Here is a 20345-nt window from a genome sequence, read left to right as displayed (position 1 = left end):
AACCTAATTACAAAAAAAGATAATGTTTTAACCTAGTCTTAAAACTGCCAGCAGTCCTTTGAGATAAAATTTCAAAAGGAATTGAGTTCCAAAGAAAAGGTGTAGTCACAAAAAACGAGTGCCGAAATGCGTTGATAGTTGACGACGCAAGATTTAATGTCAAAGCATGTGACCTCGTAGCCAATGTGTTAAAATGAAAATAACTTGAGAAATTGATGGCAGTTCTTTTATGATAAATGGAGTAGAGGGTCCAGATAGATATATAGCTTCGACGTGTTTTAAGTGAAGGCCATCCCAGTTCACTGATGCAAACCGACGACGACTTAGACCATTTTTGAGCAGCTGCATCCCAAAAGCTTTTAATCCAGCGTGCAGCTCTATTTTGCACCGATTCCAACAAACTAATATCCTGTGCTGTGTACGGCGCCCACACTACGCAAGCATATTCAAGGTAAGGTCTAACCAGTGCTTTGTAAGCACTAACTTTAGCTGCTTGGGTACAACCAAACATAGCACGGCGTATACGGTTCAGGCACTTAGTAGCTTTACTGACTACATATCGACAATGATCATTCCACCTAAGTTTTGAGCTGATTACAATGCCAAGATATTTAACTTTCTGTGACCATGGAATTGGATGAGATCCAATAAAGTACTCAAAGTTGATTGGATGGCAATGGAAGTAACACGTAAGTATGATGACAAGTTGGTATGACTCCATTTGTAGAATCCAGATGAGTGGGTGTGTCTCCAGTATGTCTAAACAGTTAACAAACATTCCTGTTATAAATATGTGCTAGAGTTGCAATATAATAGCATAGTATTTAAATGCAACAATACATAGTCTCCATTGCATCACTATCAAACGACACTAAGTGGAGGATATTGTTGCATCTCTAGTATGTACACTCTATCAGTACAACCTGTCTTAATGGCCACCAGTATAGAAAGACAACCTCTCTTGAAAAGCCAATTCCAATTGAGAATTTATACACTGTTACCTGCTTATTGAGTGAAGGTGGCAATACACAAGTTCCACCGTAATTTATACACATGATCTGATCTGTATATTCTGTCAGTGGATTAGATCCACTTGGCCAGGACAAAATGTGACTCAAATGTCTGGATGATCCATACTCAACCCACTTATGACCCAGTGGCACAATGGAACTGAGTATAGAGAATACATTTATATTTATTTCTAAGATGTGTGGATGTGTGGACACATTGCAACACATTACATGTACATACAAGACATGCTACGTACTGTTTTAGCATTTCAAGTCACCACATTACGTATGGACCAGTCAACAATGCTTCATAGTGCCCATCAGTAAACCTGAAGAAAAGTTATGAAAAATAAAAATTCACATAAGTACAATGAAACCTCATTAATATGGCCAGCTGTGGAACCAAAAATTTGGCCTGAATAACAAGGTGGCCTTATGAATGAGGTCATAAAGTACTGCTTAGCTATATTTGGGATCTACTAGAGGTGGCCAATATAATGAGGTGGTCTTATTAAAGAGGTGGCCGCTAAGTGAGGTTTCACTGTACATACAGTTCACAATGGTGAACAATATTAATGGTTAACAATATACACTGAAACCTGCAGGTCAATTGTGGAAGATTGCTCTCTACACAAAATGACACATTCAGAGATGGATGATACAGTAACACATTGTGACTTCAATACTCGTGATGTGTCACTGCTAGGCAGCAACCATATACATGGCACTGCCAATGCACAACATCGCACTTGCTTGTACACACAATTTTGCTCAAGATTTTACAAATTGATAATTAAGGGGTGTGGAAACTAGCTGCTCGCTCGAAAGACTGTGTGGCAGCTGTTTCCCTTCTGTACAAGTGGCCACCAAGACAGGTCCACTGTGGATGAAAGCCAGGCATTAGATATTTGGTATTTCATGTGTTGAAGACATTCCAGGGCTTCTGGTAGTCTCAAATCTCACCACAGTTTAACTCAGGCAGTGTTGTGGTCACCACTAAACCACTGGAATGACTTCATCACTTTCTTCAGGATCTTATAAGGACCAATAGTGAAACTTTTTACACTTTGGGCTGACAGCCAACTTCCTAAGTCTGAAGGAGTGCCTTTGGTGCTCTAACAGATTGGCTGCCCCCTTGCTGCCAGCACTTACTGTCTCATACGTTGTTACACACTAAATCCATCTCTATAGCCAGTTAGAACAGTATGCTTCTTACCTTTTTAAGGCGCAAAATGCAGCCACCTCTTTAAAAAGCTAGGTCAGAAAATTTGTGTCCCTACGGCCTGAATAATGACCAGCTTTCACTGTACTATTAGGCCACTCCAATTGGTAATTATGTTTCTGGTCCACCGCCCGAATCCTTTTTGGAGAATGTGAAATTTCAGAAATACATGGGTAAAATGCCTGCATCAGCTTTTTGAAAAAGCTGGATTTCAGAAACAAATATTGGGCTGCAACAAGTATGCTAAATCTAACTATCTAAGTGTCATAATTTGTATTTTATCATTGATAACCTGCAAGAAATGGGCAGAGTGCATACTACGAATCGATATACTCTAATAGAACAGTCAGTAAATCACAAAAATTACTCTAATTGAGCAGTCACTTCATTGTGCTTTGTTGCTGAATTCCGCCCGCCCGCACCTAAAACTGATTTTCAAAGGACCAGAAACATAATTACCAATTGGTATGGCCTTAGTGATTAGTGATCATGGAGGATTATTTATTAAGATACTAAGATATACAAACGCTACAACCTCTAAATATAGCAGTAAATATTTTACCCTGGTCCTATGTCTAATAATCGTGAGAGACTCTACTGTGACAAATACATGTTTATCATGATATGTGCTAATCGCCTTTTTACAATTAAGTTTTACAACACAAATACATGTATAATTAAACTAGGGTTTCCAACGTAAAAAATGAAAATTTTCAAAATAACCTGCTAACTGTTGTTACACGTTGGACTATCTCTCACTTGAATACAGCTGCAGCGGCGATAAATTCTATCAATTTCTTGAGGTGGAAATCGATCAAAATGTCTGCAAATCACAAGATTACGAGCTGTAACTCCCGGAAACGATTATCCTTTTCATCACAATACTGCACTTCAACCTTCCTCTGTGAGCAAACCTTCACCAAAAAGTATTGGTAGTTTGATTGGTGAAGCGCGATTGCCGTAGCTGCATCATTTAGACAGGATATTGGGGTCAAAAATCGAGTTTTCGTCCACAAAGACCACACGAATGATTACCAAAACTTCCTCACACCACAGTAGTAGTCATCCATCAACAAAGAAGTCACGTACCAAGTATGGTTAAATTCTGAATATGCTAACCATCTGGGCGAGCCCAGTATTGGGAAAAAATCACCCAAAATGGCACCCTTTTCTCATCACTTGCTCTCTCAACTACTCAAAACCAGAATTATTGGCGTATAACAGTGTTAACATCTAGAACATATAACTAGCGACAAGGATTTGTTGCTAGAAAACTGTTAAAATAAACTAATAGGCGTCTATCTTAATAAATCCATGCTCACGTGATTTTCGTTCTTATTGTGATTTAACACTCGATATCACACTTGATGTCTGATGTAGTGGTTTAAACACCCTTAAAAGTAATAAGCGTACATACAACGACATGATTTTGGTCTATAGTGCTATTAGTAGCAATAGCCATACTCGATCATGTGAGCCTGTAGTTATTAGGATAGACGCCTCTATTAGTTTATTTTTATGGTTTCTAACAACAAATCCTTGTTGCTAGTTATATGTTTTAGATGTTAACACTGTTATACGCCAAGAATCCTGGTTTTGAGTAGTTGAGAGAGCAAGTGATGATAAAAGGGTGCCATTTTGGGTGATTTTTGCCCAATACTGGGCTCGCCCAGATGGTTAGCATCTTCAGAATTTAACCATACTTGGTACGTGACTTCTTTGTTGATGGGTGACTACTACTGTGGTGTGAGGAAGTTTTGGCAATCATTCGTTTGGTCTTTGTGGACGAAAACCCATTTTTGGACCCCAAAATCCTGTCTCAATGATGCAACTACAGCAATCGTTCTTCATCAATCAAACCACCGATACTTTTTGGCGAAGGTTTGCTCACAGAGGAAGGTTGAAGTGCAGTATTGCGATAATAGATCATTGTTTCCGGGAGTTGCAGCTCGTAATCTTGTAATTTGTAGACATTTCGATCGATTTCCACCCCAAGGAGGCAATAGAATTTACCGCCACTGTAGCTGTATTCAAGTGAGAGTTAGTCCAACACATAACAACAGTTAGCAAATTAATTAGAAAATTTTGTGGAAACCCTAATTAAACTCACCAATTGTGACTAAATCCCTTCAACACGAAAAGACAAGTAATAAGACAACCTTGGAGACAACAGCCTCACAAGCCTATTCTGGAGCGCTTATTTAGTAGTAATATAAATTTTAAAGGCGTTTATTTACAACAGGACATAATTACGCGCCCCTCTATTGTCTCTGTATATACTTGCCTTTTCTTTACTATTCTCGTTTCATTTCACAAGATCTCTTGGCAGGGGCGTAGCTTCTTCACTTGAATTAGTCAATGCTTGAAGTAGATCGAGATACTCTAATAGAACAGTCACATTTCTACAAGTGCCATATTTTTATATTGTAAAGTCTGTAAGTAGCTAGTAATTTAAACTATACAATCCAATGCTAAGCAGAAGTTGTAACTATGCTAAATATTGATTGCAGTGTTACAGCTATTTTGTGACTGCTCTAATAGAGTATTTTGATCGTTTTAATGCAGTACAATATGAAAGGCAAAGTGTTATTAAGGGTTTACTAGTTAAAATGGGTGTTAGTTGACTGCAGTTGCATGCCGCTAACAGGGCCGCCCAGAGAAATTAGGGGGCCCAGGGAAAAGAGTTAAAGAGGGGCCCAGGGGCAAGTAAGGGTCTAGATCCTGACTGCTCTATTAGAGTATATCGATCTTTCTTTAAACAGGCTATCAAGGGGCCCCTTTTGGGCTGGGGCAGGGGGAAATACCCCCTCCCCCCACCCCCATGTGGGCGGCGCTGGCCACTAAAATTACAGTTATATTTTAATATTCTGTCACTGTAATCTGGGGTTTCTGTCAAAACTATGGAAACTCACCTACTGTTATCAACAGTGCATTGCTTATTCTAACAAAAAGTATTGAAATCTCATCCAAAATAAGCTTATAGCTGTAAAAAAGTGCGCGTCCAGGTAAAGCAGAGTTAACTGCAACAAAAAGTAATGATATCATAATGCGGCCATGTACGAGGTGTGCAAGTTGTAAAATTCATATTAGCCAATCAGATAAAAACTATGTGCTGCTAGTTTATAAGTTTATGAGCATCTTCATAAATGCCACAGAAATTTAATTCTCAATAAAGCAATGTGTATAGATTCTCTGATAGCAATAAATAGTTTGAGTTTGGCCGTCTTTCCTGTATATGCTACGAACAAAGGAAAGGTGGCCAAACTCAAACTATTTATTGCTATCAGAGAACCTATACACATTGCTTTATTGAGAATTAAATTTGTGTGGCATTTATGAAGATGCTTACACACTTATAAACTAGCAGCATCACATAGTTATCATTAACACTTTATTGTATTATCTGATAAGTTAATATGAATTTTACAACTTGCACACCTCGTACATGGTCGCATTATGATATCATTACTTTTTGTCACAGTTAACTCCGCTTTACTTGGACGCGCACTTTTTTACAGCTATAAGCTGTTTTTGGATGGGATGGCATTTACATATATGTTTCAATATTTGTCATCACTTGCTCTTTGACTTTCTTTAATTTCCTTATTTTAAAAATTTGTTTGTTTCAGCTTGATAGCTATACCATAAAAGCTACCATTACTTTTAGAGCTGAGAGAACAAATGAACAACAACTCAAATACCAGGTGGTTAATTACAGAAGCACTACAGTTTTCTAGTAGGGATTTCATAAATTATTTTAATTCCAATCTTTTCCTGTTGAATGCTTCTCACTGTGTTAAATCATTATGATGGAATCAAGTGTCTCTTGATGCTCTGGTGATAATGGTTTATCTCTTTTTGGCTTTGCCACTTTGGAAAAACTAATACACCCTTTCTCTAGCTAAATCCATGAAGTGCAAACAATTTATTGGGTAAAATGATACACAATAAAATGTTCAACATCTGACATTTGCTAAAGATAGAATTTGAGTTTTAGACTTAAAGAAGTTGACATGTACGCACAAACAACTAGCACTTGCTACTAGTCGCAAGTAGGAGTAAGATGTCACAAAACACTTACTATACAATGAATACTATGTATTCTAATAATAAGCTTATTAACTGCCTAATGCTCAGATTCTTGAAATCTGTTTCACTATCATCTAGTATTCTAGTTTAGCTTATTTCCAAGAAATAATGTAAGTTATGCCTTATTGAGGTATCAATGCAATGATACAATAAAACAGTAACCACCTCTTGAACCACTTACGTAAGTTAAACAGTTGAATCACCAATTAGGACACCTTGATAATCAGGGTATTTGTCCACGGTCCCATTTGTATTAGACATACATGCAATATAGGCCTCTGAGATCAGGACTATTTTCCAATAACATTAGTGGAGTCCTAAGGTGTCCAAATAGAGGGGTTACACTGTATTACAGTATAGAGAGCCTCTAGCTATGTTCTATACAGTGAAAGAAAGAACAGCTGTGCCACTAACATATGTATATATATGACTGTGCCGAGTCACTGCATGTCTACCTTTTCATCAATATTATGTGCAATAAATAGCTAGATCATAACATGCCCTTCAAAGTTAATATGTCTGTTCATTTCACATTATTGACAATCAATTCTATTCAGAAATGGAAATTTTAAACAATTTTTTTTTGGGTATGTTATTCTCCTATACTTGCATGCTGCTCCTCTTGCATGAGCATTTTTGTAAGTAAGAGGGAACTTTCAGTGATGTATGTATAAAAGTGCTCAGCATACCAGTCAATTTGTGACCAAATTTACAACAAATGTTTTTCACACATACCGAATTTACCAACTTGCAATGATTCATAACTTCATTAAAAAACTATAATTGTCAATGATTGAAATTCGGTCAGCTGTGAGCCATAACAAAAGAATTGGATGAAGAAAGATTCACAGTTATATGATACTTTGAAACAAAATTATTGCAATTGGATATGTGTGTGGAAGACTCAAATCCAACCATTTAGAGCATCCATCGTATAATATTACAAGCGTGATTTGCAGTCATTGTTTATTTAATTACAAAAGCATTTGACATTGAAAAATTGACCTTAAAGTCTTTACTGCTGTCACCTATTTGCTCCACTAATGTCTCCCTTTATTATTGACATTTATTCAACAGCACTGGCATACATTGGGGTCAGCAATAGCATGCCATATGTACAGTATGTGTTTGGTACACAGCGTATTTGGTTAGTAACAGATGCAGTACAAACTTGGGTTTTATTTTTTAGTAGTGGATGTTGACTCTGCATTCTGTTTGTATAGTATTTACAAATGTATTGCATATAATGAATCGCAGTGGTAGATTGGGGCAGCTACACTGCTTGAAGTATCTTAGTTTACTACAGTGGTATATCCCCAGTATATGGAACAGTTAATTGTTTGTTATTTTAGTAGTTTTTCAGTAAACCCGCATTCACTGATGTTTTACTGAGAGTTTAAAACTTAGTAAAATAATTATGTTCCATATACTTAAGTTTACTGACACTTTACTATCAGTATAACTACAGTAAGGCATCTTAACAAATTAGTAAACTAAGAACCTCCAAGCAGTGCTAGTGCTCGGTTCCAACACATCTATTGTCAAGCTGTGAAAAGGGTGTAGTGGCACTGAAACTCTATCATTCAGGGTTATAAACTTAAAAGTAAAAAAAAAAGGTCTAAAAGCTGCAATCCAATTAATGCAGCAGTTTCTTGGTTACTAGTTCTGATAGTCTCCACAGCTTGGCTGTTCTGTCACACAACTTGGATATTTTGTCACAGCTTGGCTAATCTGTCAAAGCTTAGGTATATTGGCATGGATCACTCACTACTTTAAATGTCCTCGATTCAGGGTCCAACAGGGAAGCAAGTCAAGCTGATGTAGAAAAAAAGAACTTATACTGTTTACTTATATCTAAAAGTCCATCTAAATAATGAGATCAGGGATGATGGAGCAGGCTAATGTGTGAGAGGGCCAACTCTGGGGCATAGCCAGAGTTTTGGTGATGGCAGGGCCTAGCTGCAAGTCAAAGACCAAAAAAATAAAGTACCTGCTGACAATAGCTGCCCTCCACCAACCTTATTTATATATAACTACATATATACGTAGCTTGCTACACTGTTTCTCTGAATGCTGTTCTATTAAAGTATCTCAATCTTGACCATTCTATTAGAGCCGGTATCTTGATCTTTTCAGTCTTGCAAACATTGTCCCATAAAAATGCCACAGCCTATGAATGAGATTATATTATTTTGACTACTACTGTGTACTACAATTGCTAAGCATAAAGTGACCCAAGTTTGGAAAACCATCCTTTTTGGCTCATTGCTCAGTTTTCTCTTTTGTAGCTAAAATGAGGCACATTTACAAGTTCTTGATAAGACAGTACATGTATGTAGACAGTAAATGTACGTAATGCGGTCTGTGGTCATGAACATCTACATCTGTAGTATTTTAAAGATATATGATGAAATGGCCTTCACAAATTCACTTTCTTGTAAAGAATCAGCCTTCGCAGCTTCTCTTCTCAATGGATGTCAGCCTTTACAGTAGTTTCACTTTCAACTCCTTCAAATCGACACAAAATTGAATGCATTATCATATAAAACAATTATATTATGTGTTGAAGGAGTTCAGTACAGAAGAACAGCCTTGCTGAGCACTGTGAATTTAATTAATAAATCAATTGAATCAATATGTTGGTTGCCATAGTGTGATTACAATAGACCTACAACAACAAAACAGTCACATTAAATGCACATGGTAAAGTGGTCAACTGGTTAAGGCCCTGCCAACCCTACCGCATACAAGAGCGATCAATTGGTCAAGAGTCAACTCTACCACGAACAAGAGCAGTCAGTCAGTCAAGGCATAGTACATATTATCTGTGGTCAAGGTTACACCCTGCCAACCCTACCATGTACAAGAGTGATCAATTGGTTAAGAGCCAACCCTACCATGTACAAAAACGATCAGTTGGTCAAGGTTACACCATGCTAACCCTACCACGTAAAAGAGCGGTCAGTTGGTCAACAGCCAACCCTACCACGTATAAGAGCAGTCAATTGGTCGAGGTTACACCATGCCAACCCTACTGCATACAAGAGTGATCAGTTGGTCAAGAACCAACCCTACTGCATACAAGAGCGGTCAGTTGGACAAGGTTACGCCACGCCAACCCTACCGCATACAAGAGTGGTCAGTTGGTGAAGAGCCAACCCTACTGTGCACAAGAGCAGTCAGTTGGTCAAGGTTACACCATGCCAACCCTACCGCATACAAGAGTGGTTAGTTGGTGAAGGGACCTAATTAAACACTGATTTCTCTACATATAAACAGCAAGCAACCCGTTTTAATACAGTACATGCCTACCTCTGGCATTCTTCGTCCTTGGAAATAAACAAACAACATCTGATGCTAGCTGCTGTAGTAGAAACATTAGGTTTCTATGGTAATTATGTAATTGGTGTGATGTAACCACATAATGTATGATGCATCCTTAGAGTTGTTGTAGTAGGCTTTATGAGTTGTGTAGTTTGTGCTCTCTAGTTATTTTATGAGAATCTAGTTATAGTGACAAATACTATTACATGGTGTCAGAAATTGAGAACCTTGTTACCAGTTATGGCATCCTACCAGATTAAGCAAATTGAACCATTCAACTTCAAGAGACCTGAAGAATGGCCTCAGTGGATTCGCAAATTTGAGAGATTCCTAGTAGCTTCTGGCCTATCCTCAAAGCTGGAGGTAAACCCAGTAAATACTCTTGTGTACTCTATGGGTGCAAAGGCTGATGATATTTTCCAGTCATTTAATCTCAGTGAAGAGCAGGCAAAAGTCTATAATACAGTAAAGGACAAGTTTGACACTCACTTTGTTAAGCGCCGCAATGTTATTTTTGAGTGTGTCAAATTTAACAGAAGAGTGCAACAAGAAGGCGAGCCTGTTGATGACTTCATAATTGATCTCTATTCCTTGGCAGAACATTGTGATTATGGACAGTTGCATGATCAAATGGTCAGAGACAGAATAGTCGTTGGTATCAGAGACAGCCAGCTGACAGAAAAGCTGCAGATGGATAGTAAGCTTACCTTAGAAAAAGCTACAGCGATGGCTCAACAGAGCAAATCCATAAAACTGCAACAGAGAACAGTGAGAAATGACTTGCTAAGAGAAGCACAAATTGAACTGGCGAAAAAGCAAACCCATAAGCAACCATACTCCCACCACAGTAAGGATTCTTCCAGACCACAAAATCCACCAGCAAGGCCTAGCAATTGCTCCAGGTGTGGCCAAACTCCATCACATGGTAGAGCTCACTGCCCAGCAAGTGAAGCCATTTGCCACAACCGTAAAAAGAAAGGCCACTTCAAAGCATTTTGTAGAAGTAAAAGTGCCATTGACCAACTAGCTGAAACAACAGAAATTCAAGATGGTGTACATTCTCTAGTGACATCAGAATCAGCTGAAGAATCAGATGATAATTCCTTTCTAGGAATGATTCATGAAAACAAAAGCAACCCATGGGTGACAGAGCTGACATTGAATGGTCAAGCAGTTCAGTTTAAAATTAACACAGGAGCAGATGTGACAGTTATTCCAAACACAGAATACTCTAGAAGCAGAGATGGTCCATTGTCACCAGCAGACAGAACACTCAGTGGTCCAGGCCAACATGTACTTAAAGTCAAAGGGAAGTTTGTGGGCTACCTTGAAAGAAACCACAGATCAATCCAGCAAACAATCTATGTGATAGAAGACTTACACAAAGCTTTGTTAGGATGTCCTGCCATTGAAGCCCTACAGATTCTGTTATTTGTTGAGCCAGTACAAGCCAGTGATATTTTCATTCAGTTCTCACAATTATTTACAGGACTAGGCAAGCTTCAAGACAGTTACCAGATCGAACTCAGAAATGATGCTAAGCCATTTGCTCTAAATGCCCCACGTCGAATAGCAATACCACTGCTACCTAAAGTTAAAGAAGAGCTCCAAAGAATGGAAGCACTTGGGGTGATTTTAAAGATTGAAGAGCCCACAGAATGGTGTTCTCCGGTTGTTTTTGTTCCAAAACCCAATGGCAAAGTTTGAATATGTGTTGACCTGACAAAACGTAACACAAGTGTTTGCCTTGAGCGTCACATCTTGCCATCTGTAGAACAGACATTAGCCCAAGTTTGAGATGCAAAGTATTTTTCAAAACTTGACGCTAATTCTGGTTTCTGGCAAATTGAATTAGCACCTGAATCCTCAAAACTGACAACATTTATTAATCCATTTGGGAGATATTCCTTTAATCGTCTTCCATTTGGAATAACCTCTGCACCTGAACATTTCCAAAGAAAGATGAGTGGTATTTTGTCAGACCTTGATGGAGTTGTCTGTCTAATTGATGACATTTTGGTTTATGGCAAAACAGAACAGGAACATGATCAGCGTCTCAAAGCAACTCCCAGGAGAATAAGTGAAGCAGGCCTTACAGTTAGCAAAGAGAAGTGCATTTTTAGTGCTACCAGCATCAGTTTCCTAGGCCAAACTGTAAACAGTGAAGGAATTCAGCCTGATCAAAACAAGATCCGTGCAATTTGTGACATGAAACCACCAAGTAACCTCAGTGAACTTCGTTGATTTCTTGGTATGCTTAATCAACTAAGCAAATTTCTCCACATTTAACTGACAAGACTCAGCCTTTGCGAGAACTCCTTAGTACTAAAACTCAGTGGGTATGGGGAGAAGCACAAGACAGAGCTTTTACAAGTCTCAAAGATGCTATCACATCCAGTAAAGTTCTCGCAATGTATGATCCAACTCTAGAAACCATTGTTTCTGCTGATGCTTCAGCATATGGACTGGGAGCCGTTTTACGACAGAAGCAGAAAGATTGCAGCCTTCGTCCAGTTGCATATCTTTCTCGAGCATTAAGTGCAACTGAACAGAACTATTCCCAAATTGAAAAAGAAGCTCTTGCTGCAACCTGGGCTTGTGAAAGATTTCAACAGCATTTGTTGGGTATGCACTTCAAATTGGAAACGGATCACAAACCTCTTGTTCCACTGCTATCTACAAAGAGCATTGATGAAATGCCAATAAGAGTACAACATTTTAGACTACGCCTGATGAGATTTAGTTACTCAATTTATCATGTTCCTGGAAAGGATATTTGCACAGCAGACACTCTTTGCAGAGCACCAGTTCTGACTGAAGACCACACTGCAGAAGCCTTTCATAAAGAGGTAAATACTTATGTTAATCTGTTATTGATCATCTTCCAGCTACTACAAAGCGGCTACAGGAGATCAAATGTCTCCAAGATCAGGATGAAACCTGTCAGAAACTTAAACTATATTGTCAAAATGGGTGGCCAGCCAGAAAACACCTGAGTGGTATGTTGAAGTACTACATTCCTGTTAAAAATGAGCTGAGTGTTAACAATGGTATTCTCCTAAGAGGCAATCGACTGATTATTCCTTCCTCTCTCCATCCTGAGATTATTGAAAAATTACATTCTGGTCATCAAGGCTTTACAAAATGCCAACAGCGAGCTAAAGATTCAGTGTGATGGCCAGGCATAAAGAAGGACATTGAAAAAAGTTTCAAAATGTATTGTTTTCTCTAAGCACAGATTGAACCATGTGGAGCCATTGTTGCCATCACCATTTCCAAATAGACCATGGGAGAAAGTAGAGACCGACATTTTTGAATGGAGAAATTCTAGCTATTTACTAGTCATAGATTACTATTCTCGTTACATTGAGGTTGCCAAGTTGTCTTCCATGACATCACAAAACATAGTACAACATCTCAAGTCATTATTTGCTCGTCATGACATTCCTGAAACTGTTGTTTCAGATAATGGTCCACAATATTCAGCAGCATTTTTCAAGTCATTTTCTGAGCAATACAGTTTACACATGTTACAAGCAGCCCAAAATACCTTCAAGCCAACGGTGTAGCAGAAAGAGCTGTCAGAACAGTAAAAGGTCTGTTAAACAAAAGTGATGACCCATATTATAGCAATGCTTGCTTACCGTTCTACTCCTTTAGAGAATGGTTATAGTCCAGCTGAACTACTGACGGGAAGACAGCTATGTACTACTATTCCAGTACTCCCAAAGCAGTTAACGCCAAAGTTACCAGATGCCAACAAACTGAGGGAAAAGGAGAAGTCCAGGAGAAAAAGACAAAAAATCAACTTTGATCAGCGACATCGTGCAAAGGATTTAATTCCCTTGCAAAAAGGAGAGTCAGTTTGGATAATTGACATTGAAGCAGAAGGTGTAGTCACAGAACACCAATAGAAATTCCAGACGAAACTTTTATCACTGTTTCAGATGAAAACCCTTCTGTAGTTCAGACTAGAAGTGGAAGAATTTCTAGACCTCCTATATGGTTTGTTGAGAGTGAACAATGACAAACATTTTGTAGCATGCATCATACTTATGGAGGGAGATGTAGTAGACACATTAGGTTTCTATGGTAATTATGTACCTGTAATTGGTGTGATGTAACCACATAATGTATGATGCATCCTTAGAGTTGTTGTAGTAGGCTTTATGAGTTGTTGTGTAGTTTGTGCTCTCTAGTTATTTTATGAGTATCTAGTTATAGGGATCAGGGGCGGATCCAGGGGGGCTTTGGAGGGCTGAAGCCCCCCCCCCATTCATATTTAGGCTTTACTTGATCAATGTGCTGAGTATTATAATGAAATTTTGTCTTAGCATAATTATATGATCACTATTAATACAAATACTCATAAAACCACCTTATAAACATCTTTCCAAGGTATTATCAGTGGATTTATGCTAAAGTTTATGCAACAAGGACCTGGATCAGCATTGGAGGTGTACAAGATCGAGATACTCTAATAGAGCAGTCAGCTAACTACTCTAATAGAACATTCACAGGAAGCATGTAGTTGGTTCTGTTATGGAATTTTTCCGAACCTGCCTGCTCCTATACATACAATGAAGTGCATTGTTCTGTTTAAAGGGCTTCATTCATCTACTTGTGTAGTTAATATGTATGGCAATACTTAATTCAGGTACACAATTTCCATTGAAAATGCTCTCAGATTCAATCTTGCATTGTTCAAATTTCAAAATTTTCCACTTTCAACACTCATATTTTAACATGCACCTATTCAGTGTTGTGCAATTGTGAGAGGGGTGCATCATGTACTTGGTTGTCTGTACCTACCTAAACTTTTCCATTAGCAAAATGCTTCAGAGAGCCATACCTATAATCTAAAGGCAGTATATAAAATATCTACAGGTATGAATTTTATGTGGAAATGTCTCCAAATTGCAATATTTTAGCATCTATTTTTCAAAATTTTCCCTGGGGCGGCATGTCCCCAGACCCCCCCTAGTTCCAACATGCTTCACACACCTCTACCCAAGAGATTAGTACCTTGAGTTAGCCCCCCTTTTATAAATCCTAGATCCGCCCCTGGTGATACAGCAAATACTATTACAACTGCCAATGCGGGCAAAGCAATGAAGTGTCTGAGAAACGTGTACACTTGTTGTGCATTGGACTGTGTTTCGAAAAAGCACACCTCATAATTCATTGTCAAATCACATTGTGTAATGTGCCTTGTGTCAAAAAAATGGCGGAATGTTGCTAGGGTATTGTGTGACTATGGTGTGAATAAATGATTGTTCGTCAGCTACCATGAGTTGCGCAGACAATCAGCATTGTTTGTGACTAGAAAACATTGCAGTCTCAAGTGCTCATTGTGACAACCCCAAGTCAGTATGAAAGGTGACAGCGATTAATGCTCTTACAGGCCTGTTAATCACACGCCTTAGGTAGGGTCCGCAATCCGAAAAATCAACTTTTACAAATCGATCTCCCTACCATTGTGGGATGTTCATTGTGGTATCCCATTGCTAGATCCACCATGAAACCGGAGGCACGATTGTTGTCTTCACAGAAATATCCATTTTAGTATTTCGCGAGATGCAAAAATTATTTTTTTAATGTCGTGCTCCACACAAAGAACAGGATAGAACTTGCTGCTTAGCTAGATATTATCTAGAGTTAATGTAGTTAAAAAGTACGCACAGTAATAAGCAAATGATTCACTGGGTTCCCGGCACAGGGCTGCTTTCTCTCAAAAAGCAGAAAACGAAACACAAATTTTCGAATTAAAACCGCCCTACCAGCCAAGACAAGAAAAGCCAACTCTTCCTCATAGTGATGTGATAAGGTTGGATGCATAGTCTGTCTGTGCTATTAGTCTGGAAAGGATCTGAGATTTCTCACCATCTGGGTGAAGAACGTCAAAATTTCATGCGTCATTTCAAGGGATTCTCTCAATGGTACCAAAGCGCTTTCCAGTACTTCTGATGCCACACTGGTCACTTAATTTTGTTTAGAATGATGATAAATGATGGATCAAAATGTTTGGTAGTAGTAGTAGTTGGTGTTTCTGTGATTTCATATGATGCAGTATACCAGCAGTTCACCAGGAGCTCCACCCAGCTCGAATCAAAAATGAAAGATTTTGTGCTTTTTTCTGTTTGTTTTTTGGATGTTTTGCAGCATAATGGTGATGCAGGGTGATCTAGTGAAGATTTGAAGCTGCTGTGGAGCGTGAGAGGCGAAGTCAAATTTGGACGATTTCGCTGCCTCCCTTGATGCATAGCTTAGAGCAAGACGTGGAAGCCGTGGATGAAATAATAATTGACAACCGCTGCTACCAAACGTTTAGGGATATCTTTTGCCATAGTTTTAGTTTATAATTGATGATTTTTGTGGTTGCAGAAGCGCTGGAAATGGCTAGAAAGCGCGACACAATTCTTTGATGCTGAAGAAAATTTTGACGCACGTCACCCAGATGGTGAGAAGTCTCAGATCTTTTCCAAACTAACAGCATAGACAGACTATGTACCCAACCGTATCGAAACACTATGAGGAAGAGTTGGCTTCTCTTGCCCTGGGTGGTAGGGCAGTTTGAATTCGAAACTTCGTATCTCTTTGTCTGTTTTTTTAAAGAAAGCAACCCTGTGCCGGGCACCCAGCAAATCATTTACTTATTTCTGTGCGTACTTTTCAACTACAACAACTCTGGATACGATTTGGCTAAGTAGCAAGTTTCATCCGGTCCTTTGTGTGGAGCACGAAATTTTAAAAATAAAGTTTGCATCTTGCGAGATACTGAAAACAATATTTCTGTGAAGACAACAATCGTGCTTCCGGTTTCATGGTGGATCAAGCAATGGGATACTACAATGAACATCCCACAATGGTAGGGGGATTGATTTGTAGAAGTTAATTTTTTGGATTGCGGACCCTACCTTAGGCGTGTGACACACACATTTAGCTCCCTTCACACGCTCTCACGTAAACAACTGTAATTCTCACGCAATCTCCAAACTTACTGATTACATAAGTTCACGTGCACTGATATGTATTATCACGTGATACCCCTAATTAATACGTGGAATACAGGGGTACTGATGAAAGCCGGAATGGAAGGGAATGGAATCAATAGGGGCGTGCGCCAAGTTAAAAATCGTTTTAAACAGATTGTGTACTGTTTGCAACTTTCACACAATAACTAGAATTGTGCTAGAATTAGTTCGCTTCTGCTATAAACATGCTAGAAAACATTTGCTCGACAACTCTATTTAATGCCCACTGCAAGAATGCGTTGTACAATCGTCTAAGCTGAACAACGATCATCTAGCTACGCTGTTAACCTATTTTTTTGTAAGCACTGGTAATATAACATACTGCAGTTTGCGAACTCTCGTAAATCGCTGCCAATAATGGTAGAATTATAGTCGCTTCAGAAAACCAGCGACACATGTACAAAAAGGTTTGAATACCGCTACAACATGAAAATACTACAGTAGTTTACCTCTTGGAATGATAAGGAAGTACTTCTACAACAGGATTAAACTAAACTGGATGGATTTTATTTACACACCTTACCATGTGGTGGGCATTTAATAGAACTTTCGAGCGAACAATCACTAGCATGCCTATAAACAGAAACAAACTAATTCTAACATAATTATAGTTATTGTGTGACAGTTGGAAATAGCGCACAATCTGTTTTAAACGATTTTTAACTTGGCGCGCGCCCCGATCGATTCCATTCCGTTCCGTTCCATTCCGGCTTTCATCAGTACCCGGGATACAGTGGTCTACCTGGGTAGTTATTACTATGGCTTGTTTAGTGCAGTCTGCAAATGCTTAGCTTTTTAGTGTTGTGTCCTTGATGGGTTTTGCTATAAATCAATAAAATAGTGCTAGTATACAGCATGTGGGATGTTTCCGTGTGCGCATGTGTGTTATTATGTTGTATTGGCGGGAAACCGCGGGAAAAGCAATGAAACGGCCTCGTGCTATTGCATTAAGTAGTGATTCAGATTCTGACTCAGAAGGACAACTCGAACAAAAGAGCAGTCATTCACGCGCGAAGTCTGGTGCAGCTACTTATTTAAGCAGTTTCAAGGATTCATGGAGCAAGGAGTGGCCATTTATAAGGAAAGGCACCACTGTTTACCACTTTTGGTGTGATGTATGCAGAGCAGAGAGATCTTGTGGCCACCAAGGAAGAAGAGATGTAGAACGGCACGTGTTGTCCAGTGGGAATCAAGAGAAGGTCAGAGCATTGAAATCTAGCCACAGAATACCTCAGTACTTTACTGCTGCTCCAACTGTAGATTCCATGACACTGCTGGAAGCCAAAACTAGAAGGGCTGAAGTAAAAGTAGTAACCGCACTGGCAAAGCACAGTGTTCCTCTTGCATTTGCAGAGCATCTTAGTCCTTTACTTCATGAGATATTTCCTGATTCTGAAATTGCGAAAGCATATGGTTCAGGGAAAGCTAAGACTGCTTATATAATAAATGGAGCATTGAAACCATACTGCCAGCAACAACTTGTGCAGAAAATGAAGAATATGCCATTTTGCTTATCGATTGATGGATCAAATAATACTGGGACAGAAAAGATGAATCCGATGACTGTAAAACTTTTTGATGTAAACTGTGTCCAGCACAGATTTCTTGACATGTGTACGACAGCAGGAAGTGAAGCTGCAATGACAGAAACCATTTTCAGTAAAATGGATTCAGTGTTGACAAAGCACGGTGTTCCATGGAAAAATTGTATTTCTCTTTCAGTGTATAACACCTCTGTAAACATGGGTATTACAGGGGCGGATCTATATAAAAGGGGGGGCTAACTCAAGGTACTAATCTCTTGGGTAGAGGTGTGCGAAGCATACTGGAACTAGGGGGTCTGGGGACATGCCCCCCAGGAAAAAATTGAAAAATAGATGCTAAAATGCTGCAATTTGGAGACATTTCCACATAAAATCTATAATATTTTCTGCATGTAGATATTTTATATACTGCCTTTAGATTATAGGTATGGCTCGCTGAAGCATTTTACTAATGGAAAAGTTTGGGTAGGTACAGACAACCAAGTCCCCTCTCACAATTGCACAACACTGAATAGGTGCATGTTAGAATAATAATGTTGAAAGTGGAAAATTTTGAAATTTGAACAATACAAGATTAAATCTGAGAGCATTATCAATGGAAATTGTGTACCTGAATTAAGTATTGCCACACATATTAACTACACAAGTAGATGAATGTAGCCCTTTAAACAGACCATGCACTTCATTGTATGGGCAGATTTGGAAAAATTCCATAACAGAACCAACTACATGTTTCCAGTGAATGTTCTATTAGAGTAGTTAGCTGACTGCTCTATTAGAGTATCTCGATCTTGTACACCTCCAATACTGATCCGGGTCCTTGTTGCATAAACTTTAGCATAAATCCACTAATAATGCCTTGGAAAGATGTTTATAAGGTGGTTTTATGAGTATTTGTATTATTAGTGATCATATAATTATGCTAAGACAAAATTTCAATATAATACTCAGCATATTGATCAAGTGAAGCCTAAATATGAAGGGGAGGGGGGGGCTTCAGCCCCCAAAGCCCCCCCCTGGATCCGCCCCTGTATTAGAAACTCACTGTGTTCACGAATTTTGATTAAGCACCCACAAATTTATGTCTGTGGATGTGTATGTCATATCATCCATAATACATCATCTGAAGCTGCAGCGTCTCTTTCACAGATCACTGGGTTTGATGTGGAGGACTTGGCTGTTGATGTTGCTTATTGGTTTGATAAAAGCACAAAGAGGAAAGCTAACTTGCAAAAGTTTTGTGCTTTTTGTGACACAACCTACAAAGATATTGTATCTCATGTATCTACACAATGGTTAAGCTTAGAAAGGGCTATTAATCGCATCCTCGAGCTTTACACTAGCCTAGTAAGCTACTTTAAATCAACATCTGAACCACAGGCAAGATTCAAGTGACTCCATGAGAGGTTTTCAAACCCAATTACAGAGGTGTATCTTATTCCTACAGACTATCATGCCACTGTTTACTAGGTTTAATCAATTACTTCAACGTGAAGACCCAATGGTACACGTGCTTTATTCACAAATGCACAAATTTTTAAAAGGCATTATGTGCAGGTTTGTAAAGCCAAGTGTAATCAAGGATGCTGGAGATGATGATACTGAAATTGATTACAAAGACAGAAACAATCACCTTGATAATGACAAAGTCTACATAGGACTAATTACCAGAAGCAAGTTGCGGAAGCTACTAGATGAAGGAGGTATTTCTGTGCCTACCCAGAATAGATTATTACAGAGAGTTATTGTGTTTTATGAAACTGCTGTTACTTATGCAATTGCTAACTTGCCTTTTGAGGATGAACTCCTCAAACATGCACAGATTGTGGATGTTAAATGCAGACTGGAATCCAGTTTTACAGATCTGGTCTACTTTGTTGAAAGATTTCCTGAATTGCTTCCTTATAATAATCCTAAGGATCAGGAGCTGCTATGTACTCAGTTTACAGAATTTCAAACCATGCAAGACATACTTATTCCAGCACATGTGTGGGATGAGGCTAAAGTTCGTGAGAAGCAGGACAGCAGTGGTGAAGTCATAGAATACCATAGAATGGATATTTTGTGGTCTTATCTAGAGAATGCAAGGACACTGTCACTGGTCAACCATGTTTTTTGTTAT

At 38.7% G+C, this 20345-nt stretch overlaps 1 long non-coding RNA gene across 1 annotated transcript; it reads right to left on the bottom strand.

Moving 5' to 3' along the window:
* Nucleotides 1-689: 689 nt before the first annotated feature.
* Nucleotides 690-4415, bottom strand: LOC136245616 (uncharacterized). The gene is made up of 3 exons (XR_010696018.1): nucleotides 4343-4415; nucleotides 1268-1339; nucleotides 690-759 (listed from the first exon to the last, which is right to left on the bottom strand). It is a non-coding gene; the product is annotated as an uncharacterized lncRNA (long non-coding RNA).
* Nucleotides 4416-20345: the final 15930 nt, after the last annotated feature.

This window comes from Dysidea avara, chromosome 2, assembly GCF_963678975.1.
Source record: "Dysidea avara chromosome 2, odDysAvar1.4, whole genome shotgun sequence".
Classification (NCBI taxonomy): Eukaryota; Metazoa; Porifera; class Demospongiae; order Dictyoceratida; family Dysideidae; genus Dysidea; species Dysidea avara.
Note: the sequence above shows the minus strand (reverse complement) of the source record. Positions and strands in the feature narration are given on the sequence as shown.